Genomic DNA, 14,950 nt, shown 5'->3' on the forward strand with positions numbered 1-14,950 from the left:
TTATGGATTTACTCTCCACGACTTCACGAACAAAGTGGTGTTTGATGTCAATGTGTTTGCTGCGACTATGGAAAATGGGATTTTCAGCAAGCTTGATTGCGCCCATATTATCACAAAACATCGTCATCGACTTGAAATCCTTGAAACCTAACTCATCCAGAAATTTTGATAAGTATATCGCCTCCTTGACGCCCTCAGTGAGAGACATATATTCTGCCTCCGTAGAACTCAAAGCCACCGTTCGCTGTTTCCTTGAGTCCCAAGAGACAGGCGAACCAGCAAGCAGAAACACGAATCCCGATTGAGACCTCCTATTCAACTCACAGCTTCCCCAGTCTGAATCCACATATCCCACGAGCGAACTTCCATCAGGTCCATAAACGAGTCCGACGTCCGTCGTTCCTTTTAAATATCTCAGGACGCGCTTAGCGGCCTTCCAGTGGACTTCTGTTGCACAATTGTTGAATTGTCCCAAGCAAGACGCTGCAAAACAAATATCAGGTCTTGTCGTCATGGCAAGGTAGGTAATACAGCCGACTAATTCTCGGTACGGAAACATTGATTGATCCTTTTCTAGAGTGATGACTTCTCGAGACAACTTGATATTTACATCCAAGGGAGTACTTACTGCATTACACTCCATCATTCCAAATCGTTTTAGACAATCTAAGATGTAACCTCCTTGAGTTAATTTAATATGATCTCATTCGCGCGTAAACTCAATCCCAAGGCAGTAGTCGACTTCACCTAAGCTCTTGATATCGAAGTGACGAAAAAGTTCCTTTTCTACCAACTCGATGGCATATAGACACTTCGATGACACTAATATATCATCCACGTAGACAGTTATGATTGCGAGATTCTCCCCCTCGCCAAAACAATACACACAAGGGTCTGCCTGCGACGCGATGGCTCCGAGATTTGTCAGGACGTCCTTCAACCGCTTATTCCAAGATCTGCCTGCTTGACGGAGTCCATAGATCGCCTTCTGCAACTTACATACTTTATCCCCAGATTGAATATCAAAAATCATATGTTTTACCTTCTGTTTAATTGATGCTTCACAACCGGAATTCTCGATAATTCGTAATAAGTTGAGCAAATCCTTTGGAGGTTCCATGATTATTTCCTCGTCCAGGAATCCATTCAGGTAAGCAGCCGTAACGTCATATTGCCTGACGTTCATTCGTTCACGAGCAGCCAGAGCAGCTGTTAGACGAATCGAGCTTAAGCGTGCGACTGGAGCAAAGGTTTCCCCGAAATGAACACCGGGTAATTGTCCGAAACCCTGCGCCACCAGACGAGCCTTTCGTCGACCTACAGATCCATCTGCGTTGTATTTATTACGCAGTATCATTCTGCTTCCCAAAATTTTCACATTACTCGGGCGATCGACCATCTGCCAAGTGTCGTTTGCAATAATACACTTGATCTCCTCAGCCATAGCAAGGCGCCATTCATCTGATTCCGGAGATGACATGGCCTGCTTCATTGGAATTTCTGCAAGGTATATTTCAGGGTCACGTTCGTCAGCAGCAGCATTATTCACTGCTGGTTCATTCACATTCACGGCTGGTTGATACTCGAGACGTGGCCTTCCACGTTGACCAGTTCTTATGATTCTCGGCCTTCCTCGTCCTCTACCTTGTCCTTGCGGCGGGTTGTCAACTCGTTCATCCGGTGCATTTGGAGCTCGATAATCATCTAGATATTCTTGTTCATCGATGGCATCTCTACGTTCTGCAAGTTCAACATCAATGGATTCCAGGTGGTTCTCGATGCATGGATTGGTCGTCGTCGGATCTTCAACCATGTCAGGAAATACGTCAACAAACTCCTTCGGTTGATCATCGCTGCTTTCGAAAAATTTCACGTCCCTTGATAAGATCACTTTTCCTTCATCCGGAATCCAAATTCGATATCCCTTTGTTTCGTCAGAATATCCCACGAAGTGTCCGGACTTACATCTGTCATCAAATTTTCCAGGATTTCCTCCTCTTTTTAGTATCAGAACACGACAACCAAATTCACGAAGGTGGCTTACATCCGGATTCTCACCCTTCCACATTTCGTAAGGAGTTTTCCCGTTCAACGACTTCGAAGGACAACGATTCCGCAGGTAATTTGCTGCGTTAACAGCTTCGCCCCATAGAAAAGGAGGCAATCCCGATTGAAGAAGTAAACAGCGGGCCATTTCGACGATGGTTCTGTTTCTCCGTTCGGAAATCCCGTTTTGTTCCGGGTTATACGGAACAGTTGTACGACGGGATATTCCACGATCTTTTAGAAATGAATCCGTTGCCTCGTTGATGTATTCCCGCCCATTATCCGACTGGAAGCATTTCACTCTTTTTCCGGTTTGAGTTTCGAAAAAATTAATTACTTCTTTCGTCACAGCGAGAACTTCATCCTTCGACCTCAGGAAACGTATTTCTCCCCATCTAGAATAATCGTCGATGAATTGAACGAAGTACTTTGACCTTCCCAATGACTCGACACGCATTGGTCCGCACACGTCACTATGTATCAAATCCAAAATGTCACTTTCTCTACTTGATTTCTTAGGGAAAGGCTTTCTACACATTTTGCCTCTAATACAAATTGTGCAATCACTTTGAACTATAGGAGAGACACTTTCTAGACCGCGAACTCGATTTTCACATTTTGCACTAAGTAGATCTTTAAAGTTTAAATGACCGAACCGACGATGCCAACTTGCACTTGTCGTTTTCACAGAAACAGAGCGATTTGTTTCTTCACTTTCGGGGGAAATGTCCTGAGTTTCATGCACGTAATACAGACCGTTAATTCTTCCTGCACTTAACTTTAGATTTCCATCCGAATCAATAACGGAAGCACCGTCTTTGTTAAACCGAACTTCATAACCGCGATCGGTTATTTTTCCAACCGACATTAAGTTGGTACGCAGATCAGGAACACACAGTACACTTTCAAGAGAAATAGTTTTGTTTTCGTTTTTCACACGCGTTTCAAAAATAATGTCACCTTCTGACACGATTTCGGTGGATGCTGTACTCGCCAAATTTAATTTATCGTTTCTAACTCGCGTAATTTTTGAAAAATTTTTCTCATCGGCACAAAAATGTGAACTCGCGCCACTGTCTAAGCACCATTTTCCTACAGGAACTTTCGAGTCGGCCAACGAAGCCTCAATGGCACAAAAGGTAGTGACACTATTTGAAGATGATTGATTTTTGGATTTATCTGGACAATTCCGCGCTATATGACCAACTTTCCTGCATTTATGGCACTTGTATTTAAATTGTGAACCGTTGTTCGAATTTGAATTATTCACTTTTTCATAATTCTTCTTACTCGACGAACTGACACTTTGTTTGTTTGTAAACATGGCGCTAGTTGTTCCCTGTGCGTTGCGCTTCCTTGCGTCGCTTTCCTCAATTATTTTGACTCGCAATGTATCCGGTGCCGGTAAAGTGTCACGCGACTCTACCACACATCGGAAATTCTCGAATGAACTAGGCAAGCTGTATAAAAGCATTATGGAGATTAATTCCGGGTCTACGTTCACATTCATTTCCGATAATTTGTCTGCGGTGTCGAAGAAAAGCCTAAGATGATCGCGAATATCTGAACCTGGCTGCATTCGATTGAGCATTAGGCTCTTAAACAGCGTCGCCTTCCTTGCCGGACCGCTCGACGCGTATATTCCTTCAAGTTTTAGCCAAACTTCTCGCGATGTCGTACATCCCTTCACTTGCTTTAATTCCGTAGCACCGATTGACAGAATTATGTCTGAGCGGGCTTTAGCGTCGATCTTGTCCCACGCCTTCGCAGCTTCTAATGATTCCTGGTTATTTTCGACAACTTCAGGCCTAGCTAAATCACCTTTAACGTATTGCCAAAAATCATTTTTAATTAAAAGCGCTTCCATGTGCATACGCCATGTGTCGAAATTCTCCTTATTTAAGGCTTCGATTCGCGCTATTGCCGACAAACTCATTTTTAATCCTTTGTATAATATACACTTCACTTGAGTACAAGAGTCACGATAAAAGAAACGACAGATCAACACTTCACGGCACGACAAACACTCGACGCGAATTCTGGGCCCATAACCTATTGGAAATATCAGGGCGCGCTGCAGAGTGAAATAATGCACAAATGAATTAAAGTCGTTTATTTATAGACTTGCAGGATTTAAACAAAAATGAACACAGATCGACAATAAATATATATGGACAAAGAAAATAGTTACACGCGGTTTCAGCTAACACGATTCTCAGAGAACGTTCAGTGTAGCGTCGCGTCGTTCCGATTGGCAGTGTTGCCAACAATATGAAAGTGAAGGAATGACTCGACAACTATAAAAAAAATAATGGGGGGGAAACTAGGGTCCATTCAAATGTTTTTCTGACAGATAATATTTAAAATAATATATTGGATATAAACTAACAAAAGATACTTATATTATTAATTATAATAATAATAATAATAATAATATTTTTTTTATCTATCTTCATTTTTTTTATCTATAGCTCATATTCCAATAAATTTTGTTATTTTTAATTATTTCAACAATTCTTAAAAATATAAAAAAATAATTAAAAAAATGCTAATATATTTTTTTAAATTTGGAATAAATATTTTTATTATTTTATTTTATATTATTTTTTTATTTTCCTTTTATTTTATTTTATTTTATTTTTATTTTATTTTTATCTTCGCCAATCACATTATCTTTATTTTTCTGTAATTTGCACTTAAAAAAAATATACAAACTGAATTTTAACTCACCACATTGAAATTTATAAAAGTTAAATTAGTGACACTGTAGTTTTTTCAAAAAATTCAAATACTTGCCCTTAAATTTCGCAAATATCTCAAACAATCATGTTCGCTATATTTTTTTTACCTTAATCTTCACTTAAAAATGAAGATGCCTACCGAATTTCAGCTCATCAAATTAAGATTCCTAAAAGTTCAAAAGGGGGAGAGAAAAGTGTCATTTTTTGCAATTTTTTCGTAAAAATTAAATTTCTTTCCCTCCTAGTTCGCAAATATGTCCGTCAATCAAGTTCGCTATATTTTTCCTGTAATCTGCAATTGAAACTGAAGATCCCTACCGAATTTCAGCTAATCAAGTTAAGATTTGTAAAAGTTTAAGGGGGGGACAGGGTCATTTTTTGCAATTTTTTCAAAAAAATTGATTTTCTTTCCCTCCTAGTTCGCAAATATGTCCGTCAATCGGGTTCGCTATATTTTTCCTGTAATCTACACTTGAAACTTAAGATCCCTACCGAATTTTAGCTTATAATGTTGAGATTTGTAAAAGTTAAGGGGGGGGGGGCAGGGTCATTTTTTGCAATTTTTTCGAAAAAATTGAATTTCTTTCCCTCCTAGTTCGCAAATATGTCCGTCAATCGAGTTTGCTATATTTTTCCTGTAATCTACACTTAAAATTGAAGATCCCTACCGAATTTTAGCTCATAAGGTTGAGATTTGTAAAAGTTAAGGGGGGGGACAGGGTCATTTTTTGCAATTTTTCCAAAAAAATTCAATTTCTTTCCCTTCTAGTTCCCAAATATCTCCGCCAATCAGGTTCGCTATATTTTTGCTGTAATCTACACTTAAAACTGAAGATCCCTACCGAATTTTAGCTCATAATGTTGAGATTTGTAGAAGTTAAGGGGGGGGGCAGCCCATTTTGCGTAGCTGGGACGGACACACGAGTGATTTCATAAGGGTTCCGTCAGTACACCTATGGTGTACGGAACCCTAAAAACATGACAAAACCTTCAAGAAGCTCCGCTTCTTCATTCTTTGCCTCCAATTGGGACAATGGAAGATCGGAAATCATGCTTCCAAACGGTTTTGCTCTCTCAAACTCCACACAAGCATCTCTACCTCTACCACCTTCTACATCTTCTCACTCCTCTTTACCAAACCTAGATTCCTACTCACTCTCCTTTATCATCTCCTGGTTGAACAACCAGGTGTCACTTTCCTCTCCCAATTCTTCTCCTGATGATGGTAAACAAAGACATTCTCTTCGCACCAACATCAAAGATAACCTCTCCGCCTTTTACTCGTTCCTTAAACGGACAAACATGGCCAATCTCCCTAAATTAAACATACTGCAATGGAATTGTCGTGGTGTCTCTAACAAGACACACGAAATTCACAAAATTTCAGACAAGTTCGACATTCTCCTTCTCTGGGAAACTTTCCTGAAACCGGATAGACGCGATAACCTTAACTCTTTGCCGTACATAAGTTTTCCCTACCTCAGAAACAAGCAGTTTGACAGTTAAATCACGTGGACAATATCAGGACCGGATGTTAGTTTGATTTTGAGGTTATGTTTACATAGGATATTTATATTTTATATTAATCAAATTTACCATTTTTAAATTGTAATAAATTGCAAATATACATTTGCACTTTACACAAAAAATCGTATTTTTAGTGATCAATTAGTATAATTAAATATAATTTATTGTAAAATATTAATGGGTTCCAATTTTAAAAAGGTACTATCCTGCAAGTTTAGACACTTACATACTCACACATAACTAACTTATCAACACAAGCATAAACGCCTCTTCTCATTGGCTGTTCCCCCAAAAAGGACTCTAGACGACATTTCGTAACATATCAACGGCAAAGGGTTAATATTCTTAAAAATTTTAATATTATTAGACTTGATAGATTAGTAAATAAAGGTGGTGGCCTGGTCATCGCCATTCGTAAAAACTTAACTTTTTCAAGAATCAACACAATCTATACCCGACAAGACGATTTGGAGACACTAGCTGTCTCTATTGACTCATCGTTGGGTAAGCTTTTGTTGGATCTCAGCTTATAGAGTACCGGGTAAACAAACTTCCATCACAGGAAATGAAAAGTGTTGTTTTAACCTGAATTCGGGTGAAAATAACACGCAACAAATTTTACCCTACGATTCTATTAAAAATTCCGATTTCAGGTCTGTCTTCATAGGAGGTGACTTTAATAGTCATAATACCTTTTGGGGAAGCTCCCAGACCTGCATAAACGGGCAAAATTTATGTGACCAATTGGATACCTCTGATTTTATTCTTTTAAACAACGGCTCCCCTACTTACTTAGATCGCCCACCGAACCCTGGTTCAGCATTGGATTTGTCACTTGTTACCTCAAACCTTTACACTCTCTCTTCATGGACCATACACAATGACACACTGGGCAGTGATCACTTCCCAATATTCTCATCTCTTGGCATCTCTATACCCATTTCCATTTTTTCTTCTCACAAATATAACCTCAAATCAATGAATTGGACACTTTTTACTGAAAAAATCCGTTTATCTGTAGAATCCAATTCAAACTTTTTAAACACCACAGATCCCATCGCAGACTATAACCTATTCACAGACATCGTGGACAGCTCAGTCAAATTTGCCTGTCCACAACACAAACCTTCACACCACACACTAGGTAACAGGCCACAATCTAAAAAACCTTTCATTCCAGTATCTTGGTGGAATGGTAAATGCGATGAGGCTATTAATAATCGTAAATTAGCTTTGTCAAATTATAAAAAATCTTCTAATTACCAAAATTTTCTTGAATATAAAAAATCTGAAGCGATAGTCAAACGCACTGTTAATGAAGCTAAAAGAGAATCTTTTAAAACATTTTGCAATTCTTTAGATAGACATACTCCTATTTCAAGAGTATGGTCGGTTGTTAAAAGCTTTAAACATCGTTTTACCCATCCACCAACAGCTTCATGTTCGGCAGACAAGGAAATGATAGACAAGCTCCATTCTCTGGTAGATGAGCTTTACCCACCTACAGTTTTTCATGATAATTTTCCTAATAATTTCATACATAATCCTTTTTTGGAAGCGTCTTTTTCTCTGGAAGAACTCAAAATTGCAATTAATTCATGTAAAGTCAAATCATCTCCAGGTCTAGATAAAATAGATTATAATATCATTAAACATTTTCCAGATGAAGCTCTTATTACCCTTTTATCAATATTAAATAGAATCATTTCTAACAATGTCTTTCCTTCCTCGTGGAACGAATTTCTCATTATTTTCCTGCCGAAATCCACTCCTGGTAAATTCCGTCCTGTCTCTTTGGCTTCCTGCCTATTTAAAGTAACTGAGAAACTTATTTACAATAGACTACTGTGGTATGTCGAACGCAATGGGATTCTTAGCCCCTTCCAATTTGGGTTTAGGAAGGGAAGATCATGTGCGGATAACCTTGCTTTGGTTTCGACAGAAATATGGACTGGTCTAGCCGAGCGTTAATTCACTGGTGCTCTCTTTCTTGATCTTAAGGGTGCATTTCCGAGTGTGATCCCGAATGTGCTGGTTGAGGACCTACGTTTGATAGGGATTCCTGAATCCATATCCCGATTTATTTATAACTCAGTTAAATGCAAAAATATGTTTATTAAAGTTAATGGTGAAACAATAGGTCCTAGAACTAGCACTGTCGGTCTACCTCAGGGTAGCATCCTTAGTCCAATCAACTACTCTATCTATACTAGAAATCTACATAAATGCATTCCGGCAAATTGCATAATTTATGAATTCGCAGACGATCTAACGGTCACCTGCCGTTCATCTAGTCTAAACCAAATAATAACTTCCCTCCAAAACAGTTTAAACGCACTGTCTGATTATCTTAAAGACAGAGGTCTGGAGGTCTGTCCGGAAAAGACGAAGTTAGTTATATTTAGCAATATGAAGATTAACTTAGAAGACCCTTCACTTTCTTTAAATTTAAATAATGTTATTATCAAACCCTCCCCTTCCGCAATTTACCTAGGCATTAACTTCCACCAATCCGGCTCATCCGATACCCACTTCAACTATTTATGTGACAAAAGCAGAAAAATTCTTAATGTTTTAAGGGTTCTTAGAGGCACATGGTGGGGTGCCGATCCCAAATTATTGCTTCACATTTTTGATTCCTTAATTATAAGTGGCGTTAACTATGGTTCCATCTCCTCTAATTTTAAATCCCATAAAAAATTCTCCCGCCTTGAAAAAATCAGAAATCAAGCTCTTCGACTAGCCGTAGGCTACAGGAATAGCACCCCGATCAATGTAATGTTACCGGTCGGACTTACAGTTCTTTCGCGACTCCTCCGCGACTCTAATACTCTTTTTAATTACCCTCTTCTAATTGCTTTCGAAAGATCGAAGAATTACAGCGAACTCATTAGAAGTAAGAATCTAGATCTTTACTTCGAATTCCTTTATGAGGATCATATATTCACTCCCCAAATCTACTTTGACTTGGGCAAATCATTACAAAATTCTCTTAATCCAGCAATTTTATTCAGGGACCTAACCAATCGCAACTTTCCTAATCATGTTTCTTTTTTACTGATGGCTCAAAGTCGGACAAAGACCTTTTAGCGGGTTGCGCCTTTGTTTGCCCTACTTTAAATATCGTATCAAAATTTAAAATTTCTAAGTTCGCTTCAATATTTTCTCTCGAAGCGTTTGCGATCTTATTTACTCTTGATTTTATAATTAATTCCAATCTTAATAACACAGTCTTATTTTCAGACTCACTTAGCGTACTTAAAAACATAAACTCCAAAAGTATCTATAAAGTTAAATCTTATATAATATTTGCGATTAGAAACCGCCTAAAGGTCCTGTCTGATTTAGGTCGTCCAGCGAAACTGGTCTGGGTTCCTGGTCATTCAGGGATAGAGGGAAACGAAGCGGCTGATAAAGCAGCAAAAGAAGCATCCACAAATCCTACTTCACTTGATATTCAGCTTCCTTTTTCGGATTTCCATAGTGTTGCTCGCAAGCAACTTGATGTTAGTTTTAATTCTTATTTAACAGATGTAGGTAAAAATAAGGGTGCCCATTACACTCAACTTTTTTATAAACCCAGAAGAAAACCGTGGTTTGCTGATTTCGTCGCCCGCAGATCCTGGATAGTTTCATTATGTCGCGCGCGTTCCAATCATTATAATTTAGCTGCTAGCCTTCACAGGAAAAATTACATTTCCTCCAGTGACTGCTCTTGCAATCGCGGAGTGGAAGAAGATCTGGATCACATACTTTGGGCGTGCCCTAGGTTTGACGCGTTCTGACCAGACCTTTTAAGAGCACTCTCGAGAGCCTTAAAATCTCCTCTGCCTTTTAGCAGCATTCAATTTCTTACGAACCCTTCTCCAAGAATAGTTTTTCACATATTCAGATTTTTAAAACGAGTTAATATTCAAATTTAAATTAATCTTTATAATTAATAACTTTTAATAATTTAATAAAATAATTATTATATTGCTCTCTCTACATTCCGACTTGGCGCTACATTGGTTGCTGAGATCTACGTTCCTTTATTTGAATTGCTCCCGCTGATGCGCAGGGGGTCTTTGGACCCTTTGGCGCATACGCGGGAGCAAGGGCGTCCTGCGCGCCCCACACTTTTACTCTGTTCGCAGGTTAAACATTAAGCTCCACTCATATATACCAGGTCATGGCCGGATATACACGGCGAAAAGCCAGTATAAGAGCCAATAAAAACTTACTACTACTACTACTACTACTACTGCTGTATTTGTATCAATTTCTACGTTATCAGCATAAAAGTTCTACCTTTAAACGCATGGGACGTCAGTATACTACGAGCAAGAGATCCATGCTATTTTAGTATATGTGTCATGCAACTGAGGTATAAGGACACGCCTCTTAAGCAGGGCGTTCATACAAAATTACCATAGGAAGTCTCCATACTAAAAACGCTTGATTTTTCTCTCCGTGCATACACAAATATTAAAACAATACTTGCAACATTTATCGGTAATTGGTAGAATTAAAGTAAACAATTAAAAAAATATATTAAAATCATTTGATAAAAAAAAATAACTAAAAAAAAATTAAAGTATTTTATATCCTAATACTGTAAACAATAATAATAAGCAGTGGAACTATAATTTTAAAAATTTTGTTTCTCTGCTTATTATTCTTTACAATATTAGATATATACAATACTTTAATTTTTTTAGTTATTTTTTTTATCAAATGATTTTAATATATTTTTTTAATTGCTTATTTTAATTCTACCAATTACCGATAAATGTTGCAAGTATTGTTTTAATATTTGTGTACGGAACCCACCATTGCAGTGTGAGTACTTGTCTAATTTTATTTAAAAATATCTAAATAAAATACTGGCCAAATTACTTCTGTAAGGTCTTATAACTTTTAAAATTTTATCATCTTTCAAACCATATGTCGAAACAAATTTTAGTTTTCATAAATTTTATTTTTAAAAACTTTTTTTATTTCCTTGAAAATGGATGGACTTACAATTTTGACCGTGGTACGGTATTTTATTTTGAAACTGTCAACAAAATACAGATTTTAAAATAAAAATTAAAAAAACCATTTTGCATTTTATGTTAATCTATTTCAAATACACATTTTGCATTTTTCATTTTAAATTAGAAACAGAAAATCATTTTCCATTTTAAATAGGTTTTATGAACCTATTTGGCGTTTTGTATTTTAAATAGATATGAAAAACCATTTTACCCAGCTCTGCTCTCTCACCTCTACTGCCTGCCTGCCTGCCTGCCTGCCTGCCTGCCTGCGCAGGCAGGAGCAATGATAGTAAGGGAGAAAAAACATTTAATTTGAATTTTCTGACTCTCTTACTCTTATTTGTTACCATGACTACCTGCAGGCAGTAGAGCTGTGCGAGCGCCTTAAGTTTCTGAGGCCAAAATAATATGCATTTAGATATCATTTTGTCCGCAGCAACTTAAAACAAAGTACTTTTATTTCAAATGTATATCTTTAAAGAAAATTGTATTAAGAGTTGTTCAAAATAATTTTTAAAACATTAATATTTTCTTAAGTGATAAATAATGACTTATTTCACAAACGCGCAGAAATTTAAGCATCCGCAGCAATAATTAGCGCACTTATCCTATGTCTGTTTACTATCGTTTACATTAAAGTGATAATTAAATATATAAGGACGTTTTCTATATAGAGACAGCAATTTATTTGTATTGCTTTGTAAAACCCGGATTTATATTGACGGTCATAGAAACATTAAATAATTAAAGAAAACATTTTCTTAGAATGTTTATTGACTGTAGTTTATTTCTAAAAACCAATTTTTTTAAAAATGTTTTAGGATTTTTTAAAATAAAATATCAAAGTGAAAAATTTGGGAAAAGAAGCATAAAATTTTAAATCATTAGAAATAAAAAAACCAAATTTTTTTTCTAAAAATAGTCTTTTTAGGAATAAACTATAGTTGATAAAGAATAAAGAAAAAAATTATCCATTAAAATTTAATTTTTCTAAATATGTCAATATTATATATTATTGTCTATAAAAAAATTAATCTTGGTATTTGAAATAATTTTGTTTAAAAAATTGTTTTTAAAAAGCAAGTATAATAATAAATAATAATAGATATAATAACAATAATAAATAAATAAATAAATAATAAATATAATAGTAAACAATAAGAGTAATTGACATTTAATATTTTTGATCCTCACGTTCATTCCTACTGTACCACGCAAACGGAGCAACCTGTTATGGTCCGCCATGTCCAGCTTCTCATATTGAGCTATCGGTTTGATATGTTTCGTAAAACGCGGATTGATATTTACGCCCATAGAAACATCTAATCGTCATAAGAAAGCTTGTTTTATATTCTCTATTAAATATTATTTTTCCCTAAATCGCCCTTTTTCACTTTCATTCTGGATTTTTTTTAATTAATTATCAAATTCAAAAAATTGGACCAAGAGTGATAAAAAGAGGGGAAAAGAGTGGAAGGTGAGGAGAAATCGCTCGCTACGCTTATGCGTACTTTTAAATATTTCCCACCGTGCAGCGTCCTTAATGCACAAAAACAGGATAAAAGGAATTGTAAAAACAAATTTGATAAAATTTTAACGAAAAATAACGTTACAAGAGCGGAAAAAAGGTCATTATGAACGAGATTGTCGCTTTTCAGATTTAATCAGAAAACAAAATAACGTAGTGTAACGATAGCATTTAAAATCTAACGTGAGAAATTATATTTCGTACAGACAGTACATATATCTATATATACTACAGCACGTTCAGCCTGCTAGTCGCGAAGAGAGTAGCCTTGCCTTGCTCGCACGGACAATTTTCTCAGTTCGCCGTCGAACTGACTCGGGGCTTGCTCCGAGGAAGATCGACGACAACTTTCTCCTTCTTTTCTCTCCTTTCTTTCTACCTGGTGCAAGCAGGCGGTATCTCAGGTACAACTGGGGCTGCTAGCTTGTTCAAATTCCTAGAGGGAGCTGTACTCGAGACACAGGTACTACTGTGCAGTAGTAACACCCCTCGTTACTCCGTCACTTTTTTCTCGCTCTTATGCACTTGTTCGGGCCAGGGGTACATCCGTGTAAGACCTCGTGCATAATTTCCGTCTACGCCATTGTGAACCAACCCTTCGACCCAAGGTACATCTGGGGGGAAGATGAAGCTTGTATTTTAACCTTCCTTCACTATTTGCACTAAGCTTCGTATTGGGCATGAATACCGAAGAGAGAATCGGTATCTAGCAATCTCGATATTAAAGTCGACCTAGCGTGCACGACCCTAGTAATCGTCCGTACCGTTGCCTAGGGGTAATTTCTAGAGTTTACGCTCGCGAATAAATAAGCGTTTACGTCGGTTAAAATCCAAGATGTTGGTAAAGTAACGTATTGTAATGTAAACTCGGTAATTACGTAATAAGTGAAACGATTAGTTAGTTATATTTTTGTTATTTTGTTTATTACTAAAATATACTTTCTTACGAAGGTTTAATTAATGCCTTATTAATGACTACACCTTTACTCTAAATCATAGAATAAAACAATCCTTAACTTAAATACTGTTTTGATAAAGATTTTAAGACTAAATTGCTAAATTTAACTAAACTAAATACCCGAATTCCATCCGGCGCGGCGAGCTATTCTTTTGGCAATTAAATTCACGATCATTACAGTAGAATCGTCGAAAAATGAAAATCAATTCGCATTTAGCGTGAAGAAATTCGACCTGCAACTTGTTCTAAAGGATTCTAGCGATGACAGATGGACCATAGATAGTGGAGCGTCAGCCCACATGACCCAGCGACGTGATTTTCTCTACGAATACAAAGAACTTGATTGTGATAACAGTGTTGTGCTTGGAAATGATCAAGTTTTACCAATCAGAGGAAAAGGAACCGTCAAAATAAAAAATTAATAGATAATAAATGGTATGGTTCGACTATTACGAATGTTTTGTACATTCATAACTTAAAGAAAAATCTATTTTGTTAAGGAATTTTGACCAGCAAAGGAATGAAAAAAACAAAATTCTTTTTTGAAGGATGGCAATACGGAAAACAACACAAACTCTCCTCTCCAAAAAAAGGGAAACAGAAATTGGTGAACTAGTGTCGCCACTTACATTCTCAATAGGACTCCCAATAGCAAAATTCCACCTGACGGCTTAAATGTTGACAGTGAAATAGTCTGCTGATTGAAAAGTTCACTTTATGGCCTGAAACAATCATCGCGTTGCCAGAACAAAGATTTTAATAGTTTTCTGCAAGATTTTGGTTACATTCAATGCGTATCAGACAAGTGTGTATACAAACGACTGTTCGAAAAAGAAATTGTGTCGCATATCACACGGAGAGAAATTTATTATAGTATAGTGGGTAACATAATGATGGTTAGGGTGACCATCTTTAATGCTACGTATACATGTCCCCACAGCACCGAAACTTTCCTAAAAATTTATTAAATATTTACTTGCAATATTCGTCATATTTAACTGAAAAGTTTAGTGAAAATTGTGTAAAGATTTAAATGTCCCGATTAAATAAATGTTTAGCGCGAAGCTTTTCTGAACATGAAATAAAATCTTCGCATAATTATAATTATAATTATGCGAAGATTTTATTGAAA

General features: G+C 36.6%; 1 protein-coding gene across 2 annotated transcripts in view; it reads left to right on the top strand.

Annotated features, from left to right (window-relative positions):
* Window positions 1–14,950, top strand: part of LOC122500727 (apolipoprotein D-like) — a 109,659-nt gene that overhangs the window by 38,043 nt on the left and 56,666 nt on the right. The gene's annotated exons all lie outside the window — the stretch shown is intronic.

The sequence above is a fragment of the Leptopilina heterotoma genome, unplaced genomic scaffold (genome assembly GCF_015476425.1).
Source record: "Leptopilina heterotoma isolate Lh14 unplaced genomic scaffold, ASM1547642v1 Lhet_190, whole genome shotgun sequence".
In the NCBI taxonomy this organism is placed as follows: Eukaryota; Metazoa; Arthropoda; class Insecta; order Hymenoptera; family Figitidae; genus Leptopilina; species Leptopilina heterotoma.